Source organism: Manduca sexta, chromosome 16 (genome assembly GCF_014839805.1).
Source record: "Manduca sexta isolate Smith_Timp_Sample1 chromosome 16, JHU_Msex_v1.0, whole genome shotgun sequence".
NCBI lineage: Eukaryota > Metazoa > Arthropoda > Insecta > Lepidoptera > Sphingidae > Manduca > Manduca sexta.
Genome location: NC_051130.1, coordinates 5978815 through 5991085, shown reverse-complemented (window position 1 = coordinate 5991085; position 12271 = coordinate 5978815). Strand labels below are relative to the sequence as shown.

The following is a 12271-nucleotide window of genomic DNA, read 5'->3' as shown; positions in this document are numbered from 1 at the left end:
GTTTCTGTTCAGTGTACCGCGAACGATCTCATTCTCTAGGGGTGTACGCTCGGCTCTCGTCTTATTCCCTCCCGCTACGCCTTATCTCAGCAAATTCACTAATTTACAATCTCCAATGAATATTTAATGTGTGTGTCACCCCTGAAATTTCAGATGTTCCTAATACGACGGTAAAATTAAGCGGTTGATGTGGCTGTGAAAATTCTTGCGTGTTTTCATATGTTTACATTAAAATGAAGGTTGGTGTTTTTGGAATGCTAGGGTTAAGTGTGAATGATAAATGGATAAGATAGAGGGAGTTTGTTGAAGCAGGTTTCTAACATCAGTAAAGTTTTAATATGATTTTTAAATATTTATAATATGTAAAAAGTTCAGTACTTGAGAAATCAGAATACATATCATAAAGGTAATTGTGTATTTATTTACATAGCAGAATAATGTTTATCAAAAACTACATTGCTGTCGACACATACAAATTTCCATACATTTGTCTATCCTGTCAACTGCGAACACCGCAACTAAGGAAATGGCGAAAATCAAATGAAATCTCATTTTTTACCGAATTCGCCGTCTACCCGTTCGGACGTAGTACGAGCGGGGGTTGTAGCGCGGGTGTGTGCGGAGCGAGGGCAGGGGAGGCAGCGGCGGGGGCCGGCGGGGGACGAGCGACGCAGCCTCCCTTCCCAGCAACGATTACTGATTAGTACAGTGTGGCGGCGTGTGCGGCGGGGCCGCCCGCTTGTTCTCGCGTCATGCCGCCGCCGGCCGCCACGAGGCTCCAGCGCTGAGCGCGGCACGCCGTACGTCCTCGCGCCCTCTCCCGGCGCCCTGACTTCCCCACGACCAACGTTCTATTCTCGTAATTGATAGTACGCGATCAGCTGATCGAAGCGTGCACCGGCTCCATCGACACGCCTGTACATGTGCTACGATTACAAATACTACGTTTGTGCTATAATGTATATGTATTTGGTGGTTGACGGATATTTATCGTGTACCGGTGTGCACATTTTCGTATCTCGAGGGGAATTGTTCTGAGTAAGTATTAATTTTTGAGTTATCATAACGCAAACAGCGCCACCTGAATGTTTTTCCACGTAGAGGTTATGTTATTCTCTTGCTGAATGAATTTACGATAGTAGTAACAAATTAGAGCGCATTTTGGTGTATAATGTTTGTAACGTGGATTTAGTTAAGATAAAAGTTTGTTAGATAAATATTTTAATTATGCTTGTATTAATTGTAATTGTTTAAAACAATTAAGATTTTATATTTATTCATATAACACTTTATTTGAAACCTAATTCGTTTCTGCTTTTACAAAGCTCTACATTCTACAAATAAGTAACTCATATTTGATACAATATTTCTAAATCAGCTTTTTAGTTTTTGTTAATAATTTATTATGTATAAACAAAAAATAAATAAATAGACAAAAAATTGTTAACTGTTTCCTTTGTTTATTTGGCATTTCAGTATATGAAACAGGCGTTGATGTCTTTGTTATGGGTGAATGTAAATCAATCGCACTTCATTCAAGTTTTAACAGTGTCCATACACATTTCAGCTATATTTTCATTAAGCTCGTACGATACCGAGTTTAGTAGTCCTAGAGTTCATTTTTAAATGCCATGCTTTTGGGGTGTAATCTTGTGTAGAATATAAATAAAAATACGTGTATTCAAAAAAATAGATTATGTATATAAATTAATTATAAAAAATATTTTTTTACCTTACGTGTGATTTGTTTCCGTTGTTTAAAGAGCAAAACAATTATAATTATCATAACCATCAGCTAGATATCTACGGCTGAACATAGGCCTCTAATGCTTTTCAGAACTACCCGAGCTACATACCTAATAGTAAAATAATTTGTTCAATCAAGAATAAGTCTTGGTGACTGTAATTAGTACATCCTAAATTCCTATTTTATATCTCTTTGTTAGAAACGGAACTGTACAATAAAAAGATTACCATAAAAGACTACACATTTAATTATTTTTTCCTAAACGTATTAGGATCTAACGCATACTTTCAGTCGGAAATGTACTAAGAGCCGGAACACGTCCTACATTTTTGCAAATTATATTCAACCGACCACAATTGAACCAACTATTGATTAATAATTATAACTGGTGGATATTCATATCCGCTTAACGACCACCATTTACAAGGTGCCCGCCATAGCAGCCCACGTAATGTTGCCCTCCGAGATCTGCCCATTTCTACCCGGTTTCGAACAGGCCATAATTGTTTCGACTGGCGAGGGATAATCACTCCACTTACCAGGTACAGTGGAGTCATCTTGCTATGATTATATTAAACAGAGCGAATATGTATGTGAACATTATTTTTAGGCTACACCACAATTTCAATAGGCAGGGAATAGGCTATTTTCGGAATTACCGATACTCATGAGCATAATATATTCATGAGAGTGTGACGATTTACCGTCACGGTCGCCATTTAATTAAACGCGTTAATTATTTAAAGTTAAAGAAGAAATCGCCTGATGTGCTTATTTAAAAAAATAATAGGTCGTAGTTTGGTCAATCGGTAATCAATCGAATAATACCAAATAAATAAAATCGGAATAGAGTATCAATAGTGTGAACTCATTACGACTGGGCACAGTATACTGCAGAGCAAGGCATTAACTATTCTCTGACCGACCTGTTGGAAACTGTCTGCATTTATTGGCTTTGTTATTATCAGACCCGGTAAAGTGACTCTACTGCAACTTATAATAAGTGACATAGCATCCAAATAGAGTATTCATTAACGAGGGATACCTCGTCAGTCGACACAATAATGCCAGTTCCAAACCGGACGGACACAGATTGATCTCAGAAAGCGACACAATTACGTAGGCCACTATTTCGGGTTTACCACTTTGTGCGGTGGTAATTATCAGAGAAGATACATATTATATCCTACCACCAGCAAAGCCTGAGACCTTTATCTGGTAGTTTGTCCACCTTACAGGTATGAACTAAAGCCATGAATAATTTCCAACTCCACGTTTTTCTCCTATTACGATCACTTACTCATCTTCATGTTCTCGTGAGGACGCTTTCCATTCATTATTCATACACAAGTTACTGTTATATGAAGAAGACGCACCTCGGAAAAGCATTTGTTAGTTTTATGTCCAGCATAATTGAATATTTGATACAAAAATTAGATGATGTATTTAAATTAAAATCATTGCGTTAAAAATAAGTTACTCAATATTTATGAATAAACCTGACATTATATATTATTTTTTTATATTTTCCAAATAGTAAGCATATTTTTATGAGCCGTATTAAAATAAGTGGCGATAGTTTAGTTGGGTGTGGAACGGACATCTTGAGGAAACCTGCATACCTGAGAAATTTTCTATAGGAGTTTTGAGGGTGTGTAAAGTCTACCAATCCGCACGAGGTCAATGTGGTGAACCAAGCCCTAATCCTTCTCAGTAGTAACTAGTAAAGGAGGCTCGTGCCCAGCAATGGGACAGTATATAAAATAAGGCCGATTTTTTATTAATATAAGATATAAACATTATAATGTATAAACAGGGCTGATTTTATTATTATTATATTTGAGTTTCAGAAAGCAAATGCTAATTTAATCATAATATCCTTTATTGGCTCTCCACAATAGATATGCGAATGAAGCGGCGATAGCCTAGTTGGGTGTGGAACGGACTGCCAAGACGAATGTCCGCAGGTTCAAATCCCAAGGGCACACACCTTTGACTTTTCTAAAAAATCATGTGTGTATTCTTTGTGAATTTATCGTTCGTTTTAACCGTGAAGGAAAACATCGTGAGGAAAACCTGCACATCTGAGAAGTTCTCTATAGGAATTTCGAAGGTGTGTGAAGTCTACCAATCCGCACTAGGCCAGCGTGGTGGACTAAGGCCTAATCCCTCTCAGTAGTAGAGGAGGCCCGTGCTCAGCACAGGGCAAGTATATAATACAGGGCTGATATTATTATTATTATTATTATAATAGATAATCTTAAAGTTACAGTTAAGGTAACCTTTATTAAATCCGAACTTTTGAGAGCCTGGTGTCTAATATAGTTTTTCAAGAAAATCTGTATTGCCAATTAAACCTAGGATATATTTATTTATGGCTGAAATTTATTTGCATGCCATAAACCTCTCTAATGCAAAGTTATTAGTCATAAATAAGGAAGATTCGCGGAATCATAGTACAATATAAAAATATAAAGGAAAATTGAAACGAATAACATGAAATATGGAAGATAAACAGACGCGATGCCGGGTGCTATCTGAAAAAATACTGCCTCGTAAAACGAAAGCGTTTGGATTTCGGCTAAGCAATATGCTGCTAATTTGTACTCTGAAATTATGTATATTTAGGTTTTTATTGCTTTGTGGGAACTGGTGATAATATGATAATAAATGTTGATTAATTAAGTAAAGTATAAGAATGTTATTCCTATGCTAATGATAATATTGTGAACTAGGATCTGAAATAAGTTATTTTACTTTCCTATTAATCAGTGATTGTATAATCTTTTAAAATTGTATAGTTTAAAATTCTTCTTATTATTTTTTAATATATTTAAAGTTACAGAAATATTATATTTATATATCAACTGTAGTAAATTTCGCTGAAAGTTATTGAACATCAGCGGTGACTAAGACCGTGCATTAAGGATACAATAAGAGGAGAAATGGCATGTATTGGGTAGCGAATAGCTGAGTCAACCAGGCCGCAGTAAGTCAACGTCCGAGTCAGACGAAAGGCGGCTAATGCGAGCCAATTATCCCACCTCAACATACAGCTGTCTTCTACGGCTGAACATTTATCTTGCAAACTGGAGACTCAGTGTTAGTTGTAGGTAGTGGAAGCTTGCATAGGATATTTAGTATTAATACGTCGAATACTTCAGTGAGATTGTATTTATAGTTTTTTTTTGTCGTATTCGTATCGACGCTTGAAAGGCAATGATATTTAAGCGGCAATCATAAAAAAATTGAGTAGAGTGCTTTAAAGTTTTGGTTTTAATATGAAAATTCATTACAATTTAACTTTTTATTGCATTAATATATAGTCTAATGTTATTAAAGTTGTCCTAGACCTACAAAACCTAGATCAAATGACACAGAAAAAATGGCGATTCAAAATATTTATAATTCATTTTCGGTATGTTTGTCGCCTTTCAAGCGTTGATATGTTAAGTTAAGTAATGTTTTTAGGAATATTTTATTATCGGGTCATAAGCGAGGATTGCTACTTGCACAGATAAAATTGAATAAATAAGTATTATGTTAACATTGTGATAATTAGCCATAAATATGCATTTAACTGAAATCGAGTAATTTATTCTATCATGCAAATTATAGAGTGCTGCTACGTGATAAATAAATTTTCCCGTTTACTATAGATATATAATGGCATTTCCCGCATAGAAATTCATTAGGTTTATACATATTCTTGCAATTGTTCTGTGTCAACTACACACTACAACTACGTAATAAGCTTACCGACCTAAGCAGGTTTGCTCAGCGTTTGAAGATACTGAAGATACCGAAGAAGAGACCGAGCGGTTTTCCCAGAGATTCTAGAAGATTCGACGCTGTCTCATTCTTAATGCAAGCCATTGTCGATTTTAGTTTACAAGACAGATAGTAGATTTTCATTTACAGAATATCTGTGGGCGAAATATATTTCTTACCCATAAAGAATTGGGGCGAGTATTGAAATAAATCAAGACGTTATTTAACATCAACAATTCGTCAAAATATACACAAAATTAAATGTTTTGATTCAAAGTTAAGTCGTAAATCAATGTCCACTTGAGCAAACCTTTCAGCCCTTTCTTAGAATGGCAGATTTTAATATCACGCGTTACATTGAATAATGTTTTTTGCGTGTATGAAAATTAGATTTGTTATAACGTGCTACGTCATACTGACGTGAGGTGTGATTTGTGTGTATTTATTTGTGTTTAGAAATGTGAATTTATTTTATATTTGAGCAGTTTTGGGCGTATTTCTGTTTCCTTTTCGGTCTTCGCGTTATTTGAGTTTTCTTACGAAATAACGTAATTTTGATAAAACAATTTATCAGAATGAAATAATTTATTTGAATGTTTAAAATGTTAAACATTTAGATTACGTCTATTTACTCTACCACCAGTTCGGTAAGCTGTTACTATTAGAGAAGAGCGGGCATGAAACTTTAGTGTTGCTATTCAAAATCAATTCAAAGATTTTCTTTACGTATTAAAATAAATTGACGAATATATTCTAGAAAACTTAATTTATTAATATGAAGTGTATTCTAGAAAGCTTCATATAGGTGCTGTTTCTTGCAATAAGCGATTTTTCTTGGCTTTAAATCCGTAACTGATTTCTTTTTACATTATTTGTCGACTTCTGTTTTTGTTACGATCTGGAAGTAGTCTGTGTTATATTTGTTAAACCCAGGTAGCTGGTTTCTGGTCAATGACATCATGCGGGACATTAATGTCATAACAGGAAGGTAATTAATTAGAAATGTACGGGTACCAATCTATTTCATCAATAATAGCTTAATTTTTTTTTCCCTTTTGTGTTATTTAGAATAATATTGTGTTGTTATTTTCTTAAAAGGCTTTAACGGCGTCAAATTTTTGGTAATTAGGACGCAGCAGATACTATTGTAGCATTGGTACGAACCCAAATAAATTCGAAATAAAAAACATTCGAATACCATAAATAAAATTATTTTATAAATAAGTTGCTATTTTTTGGATATTAAAGAGAACTAAGTAGGTATAAAAAGGCCTCAAGGGGATCATAAATAACGCGAGCTGTTTTAAGTATTTAATTTTTTACGACGCTCTGTTACATTTTATACGCTTCGAGCATTTTGGGAAATAAGGAAAATGTATTATGATTTAAATGCCTACCAATTATAACTATTATGCATTTCTTTTAACCGAAAAACACGCAAATGGATCTTCCGTTTTTTGTACGTTTTGTGTGAAGTATGTGATGCGTCGTATAATTAATTTCACTAAAGGATGATTGCGATAAATTATAATTTGGGAAAATGTATGGAAGCAATTCGTATTCCACCAATACAGTGGCAATTATCATTAAAGGATTAAAATAACAAATTAATGGGTATTGAATTGCAAATTTCCATATATGATGCATATGGAGTGTGATTGTTTAAAATAATTAATGTCATTAAAGCGTTATTAATAACGCTACGGTTACAGTATATCCTGTCTGTTTATGTTCAAGGCCATACGTGGTTGATGATAATTATTAATAATTTCTAAGCAGTAATTGAAAACTCAACAATGATCTAATTAATGAAATATATTCCAACTTACATAATAAAAAATTTACCAATATTAAAGAGTTAGCACCTTGTATGTTTAATTAATAGAAAAGAGGTTCAGTTTTTATAGTTTTGTGAAGTACATGATAGCTTGTTAGGAATAGAACGGATCGACTAAAACTGTAGGTTTAAAAGCCCAAAGACCACACCTTTGATTTTTAAAGTAATATATATATAGTGTTTACCAATTATCGTTCATTAAGGGTGAAGGAAAACTTTGTGAGAAAATCTACATAACTAAGTATCTAATTAATATTTCGAAGGTATGTGAAGTCTGACAATCCGCACTAGGCCGGCGGGTTGGATTTAGGTTGGGTGAGAAAGTTTATGACCGGTATATATGATTATAAAGTTTGCGAATTTGGTTGTATTAATCTATGAAATTACTTATAGAATTAGGAAAATACTAATAGGAAACTTCATTATTTTTAAGTGAGTACTACAGACTTTACGCAGACTGATTAGTATTTTGGGAAGTTACTATAAGCAAAATTTTGTGTAACATATTTCATTATCATCATCAGTCGCAGTATGTCAGTATGTATGCTGAACATGGGCCTCCCTCAAAGATTTCCAGATGTCCCTATTGGAAGCGGTCCGCATCCGGCGACCTCCTGCGACTTTTATGAGGTCATCTGTCCACCTCGCAAAACATATTTAATTAATATTATTATAACACAAGCCCTGTATGATATACTGCCCTTTGCTGGGCTTCCCTACTATTCAGGGTCAGAAGCGGCTCAAGGAGCAGGCGAATCAGGCAACCGCTCGGGGCCTCGAGCCATGCATTGGAACACCTATTTACGATCTTACTTACGATATTGTTAAAACTGTGGAACTTTTTTATTTCGCCCGGGGCCTCGCAACATTTTGTTTTTTATTTTCGCCAGGGGCTTCGCATCGGTTAAGGCCGTCACTTCAGAAGGTTTAGACTTAATTCCATCACGCTGGTAAACAGACTGCAAATACCTTCATAATGATTATGGAGATTTCTCAGGTATGTAAGTTTCCTCACGATATATTTACCTTCGCCGTTTAAGTGAATGATAATCGATAAACAATACATAACTTCAAAGCTTGAGAGGTGTGTGCTTTGGGTTTTGAACCTGCGATCATCCGTCTCGGCAGACCCTTCCACCCCTAACTAGGTTATCGTGTCCTAATAGTCTAACCCCCTTATTCATAGACGTTTTTTATTTAAGGACGGAGTGTTCCTGTAATAACAAGTCTGTTTCACAGTGCTGACGGCATGGTAGCCTTCGCAGTGCGTAGACATAGGGCCGTTGTGATTGGTTAATATTGAGGTACAACTTGCATCTAATTGGCTTTCAGATAAACATAGCTGAACAAACAGCAAGCCGTCAGATAAATAAAGCTGAGAAACAAACTTGTTATCACAGCAATGCTCCATCCTTAGATAAAAAACGTCTATGAATAAGGGGGTAAATATATTTATGGTTAATATAGCATACATATGTAAATAGAGTCTTCGCCACAGGCACGATATTAATCATGATATTCAATTGTAATTATGAAGTGATCAGTAATGACGCGTAGAATGGAAATATTGATTGGCATGAGATAATTAACCAGAGGTATTTATTTCAATTAAATCAAAGCTTATTAGTCTGTCATGTGAATTATAATCAGCAAATAATCATAATAATATGTGAAGGAATATGAAGGGTATTTCACTGACGATAAAATTTACTTTAGGCTTAAGTTTTAGACGGATAGACAGTCCTTCAAAAATATGATAATAGCCGCCAAATATCTTGAGCACAATATCGCATGTTAGGCGATTTTTTTCTGTGACATATATTCTACACAAGTTTTTCCCACCACGCGGCAAAGTGCTCAGGATATTTGCCGGATATTAAACTTATATTTCTTAGTATAAAAATATTACGAAGAGACCATACCAAAATAGGAGAGAGGCTTTATAGGGTAAATAGCAAGAAATTGTATATAAATAATTTGTGATATTAGAAAAATCCTCGTTAAAGATATGTACTACCCGACGATCCGAATAATTTAAATTATATTTTATGGACATAATAAAGACATGAAAAAATAATACGAATATGGTATAGAAAAAAATAATACGTGCAGCATAAAATAGGATTGGATAGTCAGTAATGGAATTACAACACAGATATTAAGAAAAAGTGTGTTATATTAAGATATTTTCTGTAAATGTCCCTAGCTGAAATCTCTTTACTTACATCTTCAATAATTTTGTGCTTAGCACATTAACTAGGTTTCATTTTCTTTAAATGTGTATAATTATTATGAATTTATTAATTAAGTATTTTGAAATGAGTATATTAATACTCATTTCAATATATGTGCGTATAACTGATTGTTTTAATCACGCGAACATTGTAAATTGTTTAAATAATTTCCTCATAGTACAGTTTACAAAATACTTGGAAATGCTTCATATTATTCAACACACGTGGAATCGTAAATTAATTTCAAATTTCACGGAACGCATTCATAATTATTCTCTTCATTTTGTTAATTACTATCTGTTACTCATGGTTCCGATCGCTTGAATACCTTATTCGCTACAAAATTTCTTAAACCACTATAGCAGCCCATAGCGCCATATATTTAAAAATATATAGCGCTTTATGCTATTTAAAAATCTATCTACATATATAATTATTTCCCATTGGATCAAAATATCTGGATCATAAGTATACCTATATGTTAATCCAGGAAACGGTCAATATCTGAGTCAAATTTCGCGTTCATTTCTACGAAAATCCTAAACTTCCGTAGGCACATCGTCACAAACGGATTTGTATTATAAAAATAGAGAATAGTTTCTAACAATACTAAAAGACCCCACCACTAGGCAGATATAATTAAGTGGCTGAACTAAGAGGAAATTGCAATAGCCGTACCAACCCGACTTCTAAAAGAAAAATAGAGACTCCTTCACCGAGTTGGCAGCAGAACAGCGGTATATTTCTAATTAGTTTTAAATAGGTTATTTATTTCTTTATAGCTTCGTTCGTCTTGTGGCTAACATGGACCAGGTCCAAAGTTCAATACTTTAGTCAATCAATAGTTTATATTATGTGCTTCTTAGTTTGAAATACTTTTCTTATTGTGTATGTACAGAGTCACATAATATATTGTTTTGTATGGCTTTTAAGATTAAATACGCAAGTGTATACAAGTAATATTGGTACATGTTAAACAGTACTTATAAGTAAATGAAATATATATATATATATATATATATATATATATATATATAATTGATATGCCGTCTCGATAAGAACGTAATCGCATTACAATGGAACGAAAATCCTTTCTAAGGCGATATAACAGTTGATACAATGCAAGTACATTTATTCCTCACTGTTACCATACTGAATACGGGGTACTTATGTTAAATTAAATTTTAAATACATACCGCGGCATAGTCACTTATCTAACAAAGTATTTATAGTACATTTTTTCACAAAGCCAACATGCAAGTTAAGCCGGTGTCTGCTGGAGAGGTGTCAGAGGCAGATGTTAACTGAATTTAATATAAGCTGCCTCAGTAAATGCAAATACTTTCTTATTTGCCTGTATGGACGCGAGTTTATTTGCAATAGATGATGGAGAGAATAATGTGTATCGTGTTACCGTGAATAAGTAACTTCATTGTTGTAATGTAACATGTATGTTGTAACATATGTATAGTAATGTGTATAATATTGTTCGTAATATGTTTCTGCTTGTTAAAACTAAGATATTATTAAAGATGACGGTTTATGCTCCACGGATTTAGATAATATAATTATGAAATAGGATCATTCAGGTTTGTACTCAAAAAAAATGTAAGTGACACCTTGCTGATAACGTACGTTTGGAATTTACAATAATTCACATATACAATGAGTGTCGATACAAAAACTATAATGTAATATTAAAATTATTTCATAACATAAAAACATTTAATTTCGTGGTAAATGGAATGGATCCGTGCGAAAAATCAACTAGAAAGTTCCACGAAGTTTCCCGCGCTCCTTCATTTCTATTGAGCGAAACAAAGGTTGGTCTACACAATGCGTCGACAATGGGTACTTTGGCATGCCCTCCATGAAATTAGATCCGCTATTTTTCAAATAAAATAGGACGTATTTAAATAGGGAAGCGTCAATGAGCACGCTCGCGTCACCGGCACGTCCCAAGATGGCGGCCGTTGCCACTTTAGGCGGCAAAACTTGATGGCAGTTTGGTCTCCAAACCAAAATAGGTATAGAGGCGAAATTTGAGCATGTGCTGTAGTTAACAAGGGTTATTTTCATGTGTGGTCTAATATAATTTGAGGCTATGTGACATGTTTTGTTGAAAATATACATTATTCGTACAGCAATGATTTTTAGTAGCCGATAAATAACTAAAGTTATAGTTATGCAAGGAGGTTAATTTTATAAAATGGTACCAAAATAAATACAATAAATAAATAAATTCGTGTGTAACTGGTTAACATAATTATTTCATAAAACCTCTAAAGTCTATAATTATTTCCTCTACGTGTTATGTTTAACGTGAGTAATGCAATACTTATAACTATTTTTCTTATATTAATTTTGAATTAAAACTATCTTTTAATTATGAAGCTGTACTGGTATAAGTAAAGTTGCTTTATTATCTAAAATAAGAATCAATTACGTAGGCGAACATAGTTGCACTTATGATAAGTACATGAGAGGTACAAAGGTACATGAGAATATTTAATTAATACATAAATAAAATTATGTATATATGTAATTTTAAATAAACAATAAGGGAGAAACGCGTCGCGATCCTCACCGGTGAGGACAATAAAAGCCCTAACCTAGCTAACCTACCAGCCTTTCACTAACTTTATCCTAGCTGACCTATACATTTATCCTATTTACTTATAA

At 33.9% G+C, this 12271-nt stretch overlaps 1 protein-coding gene across 1 annotated transcript in view; it reads left to right on the top strand.

Moving 5' to 3' along the window:
- The first annotated feature begins 729 nt into the window (after positions 1 to 729).
- Positions 730 to 12271, top strand: part of LOC115444737 (Down syndrome cell adhesion molecule-like protein Dscam2) — a 185369-nt gene continuing 173827 nt past the window's right edge. The window contains exon 1 of the mRNA XM_037439416.1: positions 730 to 1038. The gene's annotated coding sequence lies outside the window, so the exon portion shown is untranslated. The remainder of the gene's footprint in view (positions 1039 to 12271) is intronic.